At 41.6% G+C, this 12041-nt stretch overlaps 1 protein-coding gene across 2 annotated transcripts in view; it reads left to right on the top strand.

The window, feature by feature from the left end:
- Positions 1-12041, top strand: part of tex2 (testis expressed 2) — a 159208-nt gene that overhangs the window by 111181 nt on the left and 35986 nt on the right. The gene's annotated exons all lie outside the window — the stretch shown is intronic.

The raw sequence follows: 12041 nt of genomic DNA, 5'->3' as shown, positions 1-12041 counted from the left end.
CACTTGTCTTATTACTTTTTCAGCTAAAGCTTCATAGGCTAAGAGTGTGTTAACTCATCACGTCAACAGTTCAAGCTTGAACTGGAGTTGTGAGCTTTTCAATATCATCATAATTCTCAGTACAGTCATTATAGTTTTCTCCACTAAGGTCTGACTGTTTCAATGCTTGATATTTTGGCATAGTTTGTTGGAAGGCCAGATTACACTGTACAAATGTATTTGACACCATTTTGCCAACCATTGTTTTGATATAAGGGATCACACAACACATGCAAAGTCCAATCAGAATTAGGACTATAATAACTGGTGTCACCATTTTCAATAGTAACTGCCAACATGGTCATGAAGTCAACCAGGACCAGGGATTCCACCGGTTCACGGCTAGGGTGTCTTTATGCATTGCATCACGAAGTTTATTCAGCTCTTCCAATGCGTCCTGCATATCCACTGAATGAATGGAGTCTGGGATGAAAGTACAGCATGTTGTGTTCAGCAGAACACAAACCTCCTCCCTGTGAACCAGTAAGCAAGTCTAAAACCATGCGATTTTGCATCACCATGGTACGTAAAGCATCTATTTCAGTGTTTTGAGCTGCTACTATTTTTTCAGTTACATTCATGAACAGACCCAATCGATAATTCAGAGTTTCAATCATTAATGAATTTTTTCCCACTCCTATCCAGAGGAACAATGAATGTGCTATTTTATCTCCTACAGACCACAATTTTTGGTCCTTTGGTACATCCGAGCCCCACATGTGATTATGTGGTAACACATCTGGGTATATCAATCTCCTCCGTCTGGTGCTGCCATTCTTCTCTGTGGAGGTCCTTGGCACTACCACATATGTATGGTCAGTCACCTGGGTAGGTGCACACACACCACCCCAATTTGGTGGGAGACTCATGTACAGTCTGGAACCACAAAGCCAATAGATGTCATCATACACCGGAGTACCATTTACAGGTGGTAGCAAAAACTTACTAACATAAGCACATGATTCATCCGTTCCCCATGGACAGGAGCCTGTATAATTACATCCCCGTCCAATGTGATGAAGATAAGTACCATCCACATATTATGTTTTGGTTAGGCTTAAATTATTTGATAAAACATACGTTTGGGTACACAGACGTTTCTTAATTTACCTACAGTTTTATTCCCTGTCCCGTAAAAGCAAATTGGGAATGGCCGTTGTGATGACAATTTAACGTGATGATATTTTTGCGTTTCCCTTCAGTCTAGTCAATGGAGCAGCACTTGGGCACGCTTGTACGTCCTCTGTTGAAATCCCTATCATATAAGTGGTTGCACTGAGGCAAGTGGTGTTAGAACTGCCCCCGAAATACAGTTTGATTATGCATCCGTATGATAAGACATTCTGTCACCCTAGCAGGGTACGGTTTAGCCGTCAGAGCTGGGTGTGTTGAGGATATAGGTATTTGCGAACAAACATAACAATTGGTAACGTAATTCCATAGCCAATAAATGAACATATCTGTACCACATATTAGTATGGTATATATGAGGGTGTCCATCTGTCTCATTCACATTATGAATAAACCTCTTCTGACGTTGCTTGCGTTGTTCTCTGGCTCGGTCCACAGTGAGCTGCAATTCTTGGGTCAACCACCAGGCCAGGAATCCGAGGAGCACGAAACACACTAAGATCACAACGCAACCGGCTGCCCTACCAACAGTCCGGCAGCGGCGGTGCTGAGCACGCCGCTCCGGGGTCTGCTGTAGTTCAGTCATGATTGCTAGGATACAGTGTTGTTAACCAACCTCACCTAATAGTGCAAGGATCTCCCTGCTTCACTGGCATTGAGACAATCTATTGCTAATTAAATAGACTCCCTTTGTAGCCAGACTTCCCCTTACACTGTGGAGGCAGCCAACACACGCTGTATCTTACAGTGATGTATCCACGTTGATCTCTCCGCTATCTTTACTGCAGTTGGTGTTGTTAACAGCACTTGGTATAGACCTTCCCAACGAGGACTGGACCAGTTCTTCCTCTTAATCACTCTGATGAACACCCAGTCTCCTGGCTAGACTACTGGAAGGCCGTCCTGTGGAAGATCAAAATTATTCGGCAGTAAATGTGTTTAAGTTATCTCTTTCTGTGTTAATGTCTTTTTCATAAAATTTGCTAATGTTTGTTCCTCATCTGCTGTTTTAGTATCCATGTCAAAATTGGTAGACGATATGGTCATCCATAAAGTATCTCAAATGGTGTTAACCCTGATGGTGTTGGTGTTATTCTCATATACAATTTTACTAGGTCCAAACATTCAATCCAGGTTCGTTTTGTCTCTTCTATACATTTCCTTAATCTTATTTTTATTGTGCCCTTTGTCCTTTCCACTAATCCTGCACTGTGTGGATGATAAGCACAATGATTTTTGAGATTAATCTGTAGCGCTTCTCCTACGTATTGCACTATTGTATTAACAAAATGCGCTCCATTATCTGAATAGACTGTTTCTGGTATTCCAAATCGTGGAATGATGTCTTTGCACAATGCTTTAGCCACTGTAAGTGCATCTGCATGTTTTGTGGGGAACAATTCTACCCATTTTGAGAAGGCATCAATTATGACTAAACAAAATTCCTTCCCTTCATGTTTACTCAACTGTATATAATCCATATGAATCACTTGAAAGGGATATTGTGGTGTGGGGAATTTGCCTCTTTGGGGTCTCAAATTGCCTTGTGAATTGTGTTTTGCACATGTCATGCATGCTCTACAATGCTGTTTTGCATATGCATCGAACCCATAAAGACAAAAAATAGATTGTAATTGCGATATCATACCCCCTGATGAGACATGCGTCATGCCATGGCTCATGATAGCTGCCCATTTAAACATATTTTTTGGCAATATGGGTTTCTTTTGTGGTCATAAGTACAAATCATTTGCATATGTAGCTCCTTTATTTAACCACATTTGTTTTTCTTTTTCAGTTGCCTGCTGTTGCATGTCAGCAAGCAGTGTATGACCTAAATGCAAATCCGGAGGGGTTTTGTGTAGGAGAAAAATAGAAAAAGCTGCTGCTGCCTTTGCGGTTTTGTCAGCAAAATCATTTCCTTTTGAAACACTGTCAGAGCCTTTGGTGTGAGCCGCACATTTGCATATAGCAATTTGTTTAGGCAATTTTACAGCTTTCAGTAGTGCAGTTAGGAGAGTGGCATGAGTCACTGGCTTTCCAGATGATGTCACCATTCCACGCTCTTCCCACAGTTCTGCAAACACATGCACTGTGCTGAAAGCGTACTGGCTGTCCGTATAGATTGTCACAGCTTTTCCTTTAAACAAATGACAAGCTGCAGTTAAAGCAACTAATTCAGCTGCTTGCGCTGAGAATGACGATGGCAATGAAGTAGAATCCAATACTTCTGAATTTGTGACAACAGCATATCCAGATTGTGTTTGTCCATAAGCATTTTTAGTGGAGGATCCATCCACATACACAATTGTACTGTGTGGGATGGGCGTATCCAAAAGATCAACACGGGCCTTCATACAAACTATGCCAAAATATCAAGCATTGAAACAGTCAGACCTTAGTGGAGAAAACTATAATGACTGTACTGAGAATTATGATGATATTGAAAAGCTCACAACTCCAGTTCAAGCTTGAACTGTTGACGTGATGAGTTAACACACTCTTAGCCTATGAAGCTTTAGCTGAAAAAGTAATAAGACAAGTGGTGTAGTCGAATAATACAGAAAACGGTTCATTTATACCAGTCAGCCGAAGTGACGTGTGGTGGTGGTGTGGTGATAACAGAATCTTTGACAGACTGCCAAGAAATGTGTCAGGTTATTGTGCATTTATATCATTATTGTTACCAGTTAAAGCCATGCCCATGACACCTGAAGAAGTCATGACATATACAGCCTCTCTCATTCCTGAAGACTGGCAGAAAGGCATAACCAGACATAGAGTAAAAAGAGATTGGAAAGGAGTGGGAGATCCAACATATATTGATGCGATAGGAGTCCCCAAAGGAGTGCCTACTGTGCTTTAGTGTCCCTACTCCTCCCAGTAAAAGCCATTCCCATTTTAGCCAAGGACTTGTTGACGCACCTAAAGTCTGTGGTGCCTGAAAATTGCAGCTGAAAATCTGAATAAGAAGTGGTTGCTTAGTAACAATTGTTTACTTTTAGGTGAAGATGTAATACCGTTGGAATGCATGATAAACAGAGGGGAATGTTGGAGTTATTCTGTAGATACACTGTTTTATTTTATCATGCATGTTTTGTGTTCTCTGCTCTGGTAGAATGTAGTTCTCTCTGCTCTGATAAAGTGTACTGTACTGATGTGATGGGTGAAGGTTACTTAAGATATGTGACATGACGTGCTTCTGCAAGTTGTGGTATCTCTGTGTGCACGCTAAGCTCTTTTTCAGGACATGTGAAGATGACCCAGGCAGAATGCAGCCATAAGCGGAGCAGTGAGATAAAGAATAGAGAATTGAATGTTCCAACCACAGTGTGATTATGATACATTAGTCCTTGTGTCAGAAGAAGTGTGATTAATCGTTAGATGTCTTAAACACATCTTAATCGAGCCCAAGATTAAAAAGGTTCTGAAAGTCCTGAATGTATTGTGCAATCAGCGGTTCTGCGGCAACAGCTCACGCGCTATCACTCCTCCCCTTAGGAGCTGTACCGCCCATGTATGTAGGGAAGTCCTAAATAAAAGAGCAGGAGCGCAGGCCAGACTTTAGTGTAGCTTTGGTGTACAGCCTGACTTGCACTCCTCGCGAGCTAAAATTGACTTTCTGTCTCACTGGTGTTTTTTGACTCTGTTTGTCTTGTTAAAAGTTTTAAGAATGTTTGGAGGAGAAAATACCCAACATTGACTATCTGGATGTACTGGCACAGAGAAAAATGCATTACTTATGTCAATTACTGAGAAACTATTAGAATTTGGTCTCAGCGAATTTAACAAGGTGTGTGGATCTGGGACACATGGTGCTCTTTTAATCACAGCAGCATTTACTGCCTGCAGATCTTGAATCATTCTCCATCCCACTGAGGGCGGAGCCTTTTTTACAGGAAATATGGGTGTGTTACATGGTGAATCTGGGCATGGCACTATTACTCCTGCTGTTAACAAATCCTCTATTACTGGCCTGATTCCTTCAATTGCATCAGGTTTCAATGGATACTGTCTTACACATGGTCTGTATTCTGTTTTTGGTCTTATAACTACAGGTGAAATGTCTTTCAATTTGTTTTCATAGTCACCATCCGGACCTGGAGGATCTTTATGCCACATTGTGACATGCAGGTCAGGTGGTGACATCTTTTGTTCAGGATGTTTCAGTAGGGCTGTTGCTTGCAAGACGACATCTTTACCCCATCCTGCAGCATCTTCTTCAGAAATGTCAAATGTATAGTAATAGTGGAATGTGGGGTCATCGCTTTCTTCTCTCACCATGTTAACACCACCTGTGCGCTGAAATATGGGCGTGTTTCTTCCAATGTGCCTGTAGGCAGTCCAATCCAATGTTTCTGTATCCAAGCTTTTATATCCTTGTTGGATTGCTGGATCAGAGCGTTTTTCAATTGTTGTTCATACACTGGTGTTCCTGGCATTATGCCACTGTGGACCTTAAATACACTCTCAAATCTGCATCTAAACTCTGTCCATGGCTCTCCTTCTTTCTGAGCTGTCCTGGTAATTTCAGTATAATTTATTAGAATTTAAATTATTTAGAGAACACAAAACATGCATGATAAAATAAAACAGTGTATCTACAGAATAACTCCAACACCCATACTGAAGCAGCTTTATCTGTGGAACCCATATTAATTTCATAAAACTTTTTAAGATCCTCTGAAATCTCCTCACTAAATAATTTGTCTTGTAATAACATAGTATTGAGCCTCCATTGACCCCTCTTTGATCTATCCACGTTCAGATCTACAAGTAATTCTACTGTAGCGTGATCACTAATAAGAATTGTTCCAATGTCACATCCCACCACCGAGTCGACTAAAGCTCTAGATATCAAAAAGAAATCTGTTCTTGAATATGTGTTATGACAATGTGAATAAAAGGTGTACTCTCTCTCAGATGGGTTAACCAGCCTCCATATGTCCACCAAGCCCATTTCCTCCGCTAACAAATGTAATGCCTCTCTGTCCCTGGGTGAAGACCTTCCACTTAATTTGCTTTTATCAGTAATGCCATCCATAACCTGGTTAAAATCTCCAGCTAAAATTATTTGACCCTCCATGTTACCTATTACACTATTGATTGAATGAAAAAAATTTGGATCCTCTGTGTTAGGAACATAAATATTACACAAAATTATCCTAATTCCATTAATTAGGGCTTCTACACAAATGAAACGGCCCTCCCCATCCTTATACATCTTTGATAATACAAAACTTAAACTTTTATTTACCAGTATCATGACACCATTTCGTTTCTTTGAGTATGAACTATGCAATACAGTACCCACCCAATCCCTTTTAAATTTCTGTGCCTCTTCCTCCCCTGCCATATGTGACTCCTGAATGAACGCTATATCTGTGTTCTTTGTTTTTAAGTATGAAAGAACCTTCCTCCTCTTAATTGGATCTCCGCAACCCTTTATATTCCAAGATGTGATTTTAATATACTTAGACATTACCATGAATTAGAATATATACCGTGAGCAGTAGCTTTGAATGTATAGGCATTTAACAAAATACTTTGCAATAAAAATCTCTTGGCCCATATAGAATGTTGTCTGAACGAACAACTTAAGAAAGAACAAAAAGTGTAGCGTAACCACACTGAACAAACAAAACTCCCGTGACCCCCCTCCCCGGCCCCCCGAGCCATCCCCAACATTAGCTCGAGTTCCCTCAGTTTACTTGGTCCGTGAGACTAGCACTTGTCGACTGCCTGCTCCTTGTGAACACCCCCCGCCCATCCTTACTGACCTTGCAATGTTATATTTACATACACTTCTTTCTTCGTTCAATCCTTATGACCCGTGCAGCAGAAACCTCTTCGCCTCTTCTCCATCAGTAAAAGTTTTGTTCTGGCCGTTCCATTCAAACACGAGCCGGGTAGACCAATCGATGCTTCACCTGGAGCTCTCTGAGGTGTTTCCTAGCAGGGCCGAATGCCTTCCTCTTCTCCGCCAGCTCTTTCGAGACATCCTCAAAGATAGAAAGCCGTGTGCCCTCCCAGTCGCATCTGCGCCTCTCTCTGGCTATGCGTAAAATCTTCTCTCTCGCCGAGGAGTGTAGAAAACGCACCAGCACCATCCTCGGGGGTTTATTCAGGTCAGGCATGGGTGTGCTCGGGACTCTGTGGGCACGTTCCACTTCAAATTCAGCATCCTTGCAGCCAAAAGCGTCTGCTAGTATCTTCTCCACATACTGTGCCATCTTCCCGGATGGCTCGAGTCCCTCTTTTAGATTCACCACACGCACATTATTTCGTCGGCTTCTGATTTCTCTTTATTTATATTTCTTCTTGTGCAGTGCTGCAGGTGTGCGCTCTGATTTCTCTTCCGTTTATATTTCATCTTGAGCAGCGCTGCAGGTGTGCGCTCTGATTTCTCTTCTAGTTTCTTCCTGTGACCGCGGAGCTGCAGCCGGTGATCGCGTGTGCGATCCATCCGTGGGTGGATGTGGAGATGTCCTCCGTGAGGACACTGGATGTAGACTTGTCCTCTACATGGCGATTGGTCTGTGAGCAAGAGTTGATGGACTTTATTTCACACAATTGTGAGAGAACTCATGAGGAGGTGAGAGTGCCGAGGAGCTGCAGCCAAGCTGTGTGATTTATAGCTTGACAACAATGGAGCACAGCAGGAATCATAAGTTGGCGTCAGGTAGCGTTATATTGTGTGGGTGTGGCATCCAGTCACGTTAAGTACCGTTACGTTGCCTCAACTTGTGTGAAAACTGCTTCCTTTCTACATCCAGTGCTCTACGCTGAACATCCGTGAAAAAATTTAACATGTTTAAACATGTTTAATTTTTTGCATCCGTTTTGCGTCGCCCTTTGCATCCCCTCACAGTAATGTGGGATTAGGCTGCATTAACTCGGTGCTAGGTTGCATAAACTTGGGATCATCATGACGCCACATGACGCAACTCGAAGCAGGCCCGGTGTGAAAGGGGCTTAAGATGCATTGTGGTACGAGTCTGAGAGCTAAAGTGTCATTGTTGTCAGATGTAGGAAAACAAATTACTATTCTAAAACACCTTTTGTATTTGAACAAGTGTTCACAAATTCAAAAATAAATTGTGATAACGGTAAACAAATTTTAAATATATTTAAGTTGCTCCAGTTTTAGTAAAACATGATGCAAATTATTGGTTAGGCTAACAGAGTTACTAAATGGAATAGTTTTGACTGTTTTGAATACTCCACTTTCAGTCACATATCAGCAGAAATAGCTGTAACAAACACCATTTGGTCAGTTATCACGGTGCTTTTTTCTCTTTTTTTAAAAATACATTTATCTCCTTGTTGATTTTATCCATTTCAGCTCCTGCTATACAACCCCAATTCCAATGAAGTTGGGACATTGTTAATATTCAAACTGATAGAGTTTTTTGTTTTTGTGCAAATATTTGCTCATTTTACATTAGATTAGATTAGATATACTTTATAGATCTCACAATGGAGAAATTATGTTTACACTCCAGTTACCTCAGACAGCAATTAGTCCACAATTATTACTTGTTTACCGTAATAATGGCACACATCAGAATTAAAGGAAACACATACACATTTGACATTGTTTATGTGCACTAAGTTTGAAGAAGTCCGTTATCCGAATTGAGGCAAGTGGGTGAAGGTCATGCAGCAACCTGAGATGCTCCGCCCACAGCTTGGGGGGAGACGTGGGCTGCAGTGAAAACTGCACTGCCCCCACCAAAGGGGGAAAGAATGACATTGGTGGGCTCCGGAAAGGGGAGCTGTTGATGGGGAGGGAGGGGGTGGGGGAAGGGAATGAAACATGCTTCAGTCCTGAGAAAAACAGTTTATTGTCTTTGTGAGATGAGATAAGAAACAGACAATGTTCCCCAGGCTGAAACAAATTCCTCTGGAGGAAACAGTCGGGCAATTTGACCTCCAGGCTTGATAAGCCTGTAATGTTATTATTACAGCAGTGAAATCACTTTTAACAGTTCCACTTCCAACCAAATCCCAATTATGAATTAAGAATATTCACCAGCCTCTGAAATCTTCAGGTTCAACTGCAAGGCACGCATCTGCTCCAAGATGTCATCCAATTTGCGTCTGAGTTCAAGAGTCATCGCATTCTGAGAATGCACTGCCTTGCCAACCTCGTTAATCATGACTGACAAGCGAGGGGCCCTTGTTCTTGATGCCGCCGTCTTGCCAATTTTCCGGTAGATCAGGGCAGCACATAAGCCAAAAAGTACCAGGCCTGCTACCATGAGATCAAAAATGAATAAATCCTTGATGTCCTTAACGGAGAAAGGCGGCAAGCATGCAACACGCCAAGACCCCCAGGAGTCAAGAACATAGCCCGCAGGATACGTTCCATCTGGGCAGGTAGGATCCCCCGGTCCTGACCTTCTTGTAGAAAAAATGGTGTCAATAGCATTCAGAGACCAGCTGATCAATTCCATGGTTAATCCAATAGTAGTCCAATAGATCCAGAATCTAATATAATTTGAGGAATTCACAGTCTGGTGAAGTAGGGACTTGAAGGTCAAAGGCAGAGAACAGAGATAAGGGAGAGTGGAGGAGATGTGACTGCCTTTGTGGGAGTCCCAAGCTGAACTGGAGCTTTTTGAAATGGATGCCTGCAACACATTTTAAAAAAGCTGGAACAGGGGCAACAAAAGACTGGGAAAGTTGATGAATGCTCAAAGAACACCTGTTTGGAACATTCCACAGGTGAACAGGTTAATTGGAAACAGGTGAGTGTCATGATTGGGTATAAAAGGAGCATCCCCAAAAGGCTCAGCCGTTCACAAGCAAAGATGGGGTGAGGATCCCCACTTTATGAACAGCTGCATGAACAAATAGCCCAAAACAGTTTAAGAACAATGTTTCTCAACGTTCAGTTGCAAAGAATTTAGGGATTCCATCATCTACAGTCCATAATATAATCAGAAGATTCAGAGAATCTGGAGAACTTTCTACATGAAAGCAGCAAGGCCAAAAACCAACATTGAATGCCCGTGACCTTCGATCCCTCAGGCGGCACTGCATTAAAAACCGACATCATTGTGTAAAGGATCTTACCATGTGGGCTCAGGAACACTTCAGAAAACCATTGATCAGTTAACACAGTTACATCTACAAGTGCAAGTTAAAACTCTACCATGCAAAGCGAAAGTCATACATCAACAACATCCAGAAATGCCGCCGCCTTCTCTGGGCCCGTGCTTATTTGAAATGGACAGACGCAAAGTGGAAAAGTGTGCTGTGGTCTGATGACTCCACATTTCAAATTGTTTTTGGAAATCATGGACGTCGTGTCCTCCAAACAAAAGAAGAGAAAGACCATCCAGATGTTACCAGTGCAAAGTTCAAAAGCCAGCATCTGTGATGGTTTGGGGGTGTGTTAGTGCCCATGGCATGGGCAACTTACACATCTGTGATGGCACCATCAATGCTGAAAGGTACATCCAGGTTTTGGCGCAACACATGCTGCCATCCAAGCAATGTCTTTTTCAGGGACGTCCCTGCTTATTTTAGCAAGACAATACCAAGCCGCATTCTGCACGTGTTAGAACACCGTGGCTTCATAGTAAAAGAGTGCGAGTACGAGACTGGCCTGCCTGCAGTCCAGACCTGTCGCCCATTGAAAATGTGTGGTGCGTTATGAAGTGCAAAATACGACAATGGAGACCCCGGACTGTTGAACAACTGAAGACGTATATCAAGCAAGAATGGGAAAGAATTCTACCTACAAAGCTTCAACAATTAGTGTCCTCAGTTCCCAAACGCTTATTGAGTGTTGTTAGAAGGAAAGGTGATGTAACACAGTGGTAAACATACCACTGTCCCAGCTTTTTTGAAACATGTTGCAGGCATCCATTTCAAAATGAGCAAAAAACAACAAATTTTTTTGTACAAAAAAATTTGTACAAAAACAGTAAAGTTTATCAGCTTGAACATTAAATATCTTGTCTTTGTGGTGTATTCAACTGAATATACCGGTAGGTTGAAGAGGATTTGCAAATCATTGAATTCTGTTTTTATTTACATTTTACACAACGTCCCAACTCCATTGGAATTGGGGTTGTAAGACAGTGATTGTAGCGCAGTGGTAAAGATTCTGTCTCGTGATCAGAGTTTTGTAAATTGCATGTTCAAATCCCGTGAGTGGCATTATTTTTTTTAATTAACCAGGGTTATTTAACCACGGGGTTCTGTATTGAGTCCCCTTTTATTTATTATTTATATCAACCCAGTGATATTCACTAATTATACAGCTGGTTTTTATTTTATTTTTCTCCACATCAGCAGTGCGATGTGGCGCACCACGTCCCAGCTGCTTGCACTGTGTTCCTGCTCACATGATACCGTCGCGTGCATGACACCATCACAGCGGGTTAGATTTTTCGTGGTTCACTCATACGAGCTGTTCCGCTGTGATTCGCCCTGATTTGTACTTATTCATACTATGTGTGAAGGGGCCCTAACACATGGTCCAAACTATTCCTCTTTAAAGTCATATTAGCTCAACCAATAATTAGCCTCTGTTTTTTGTTTACCAAAACTTTGACTGATTTTACCCCATAATTCCATAAATTTCAGCCCAAACACTCCTTATGATCAGACAAATAATCTTATATACTTTTCAAGATGTTTGGACTATCTTAAAGATTTGACCACTATGTAGTCTTTCTCCACAACCTGATCCCGGATATGCCTTTGAGGATGTATGTCGTCTTTGCTATAGATGTGAGAGACCCATTGATTAACATTTTTGCTTCTGCAGTTGGAAAATGGAAAAAACATAATTTTGAGATCAGAACTCTTAAGAATGTTTTTGGATTAAAACAATGATTGAAATCTTTGACATC

This window comes from Thalassophryne amazonica, chromosome 16 (assembly GCF_902500255.1).
Source record: "Thalassophryne amazonica chromosome 16, fThaAma1.1, whole genome shotgun sequence".
Lineage (NCBI taxonomy): Eukaryota > Metazoa > Chordata > Actinopteri > Batrachoidiformes > Batrachoididae > Thalassophryne > Thalassophryne amazonica.
The sequence above is the reverse complement of the archived record's forward strand: the minus strand, read 5'-3'. Positions and strand labels throughout refer to the sequence as shown.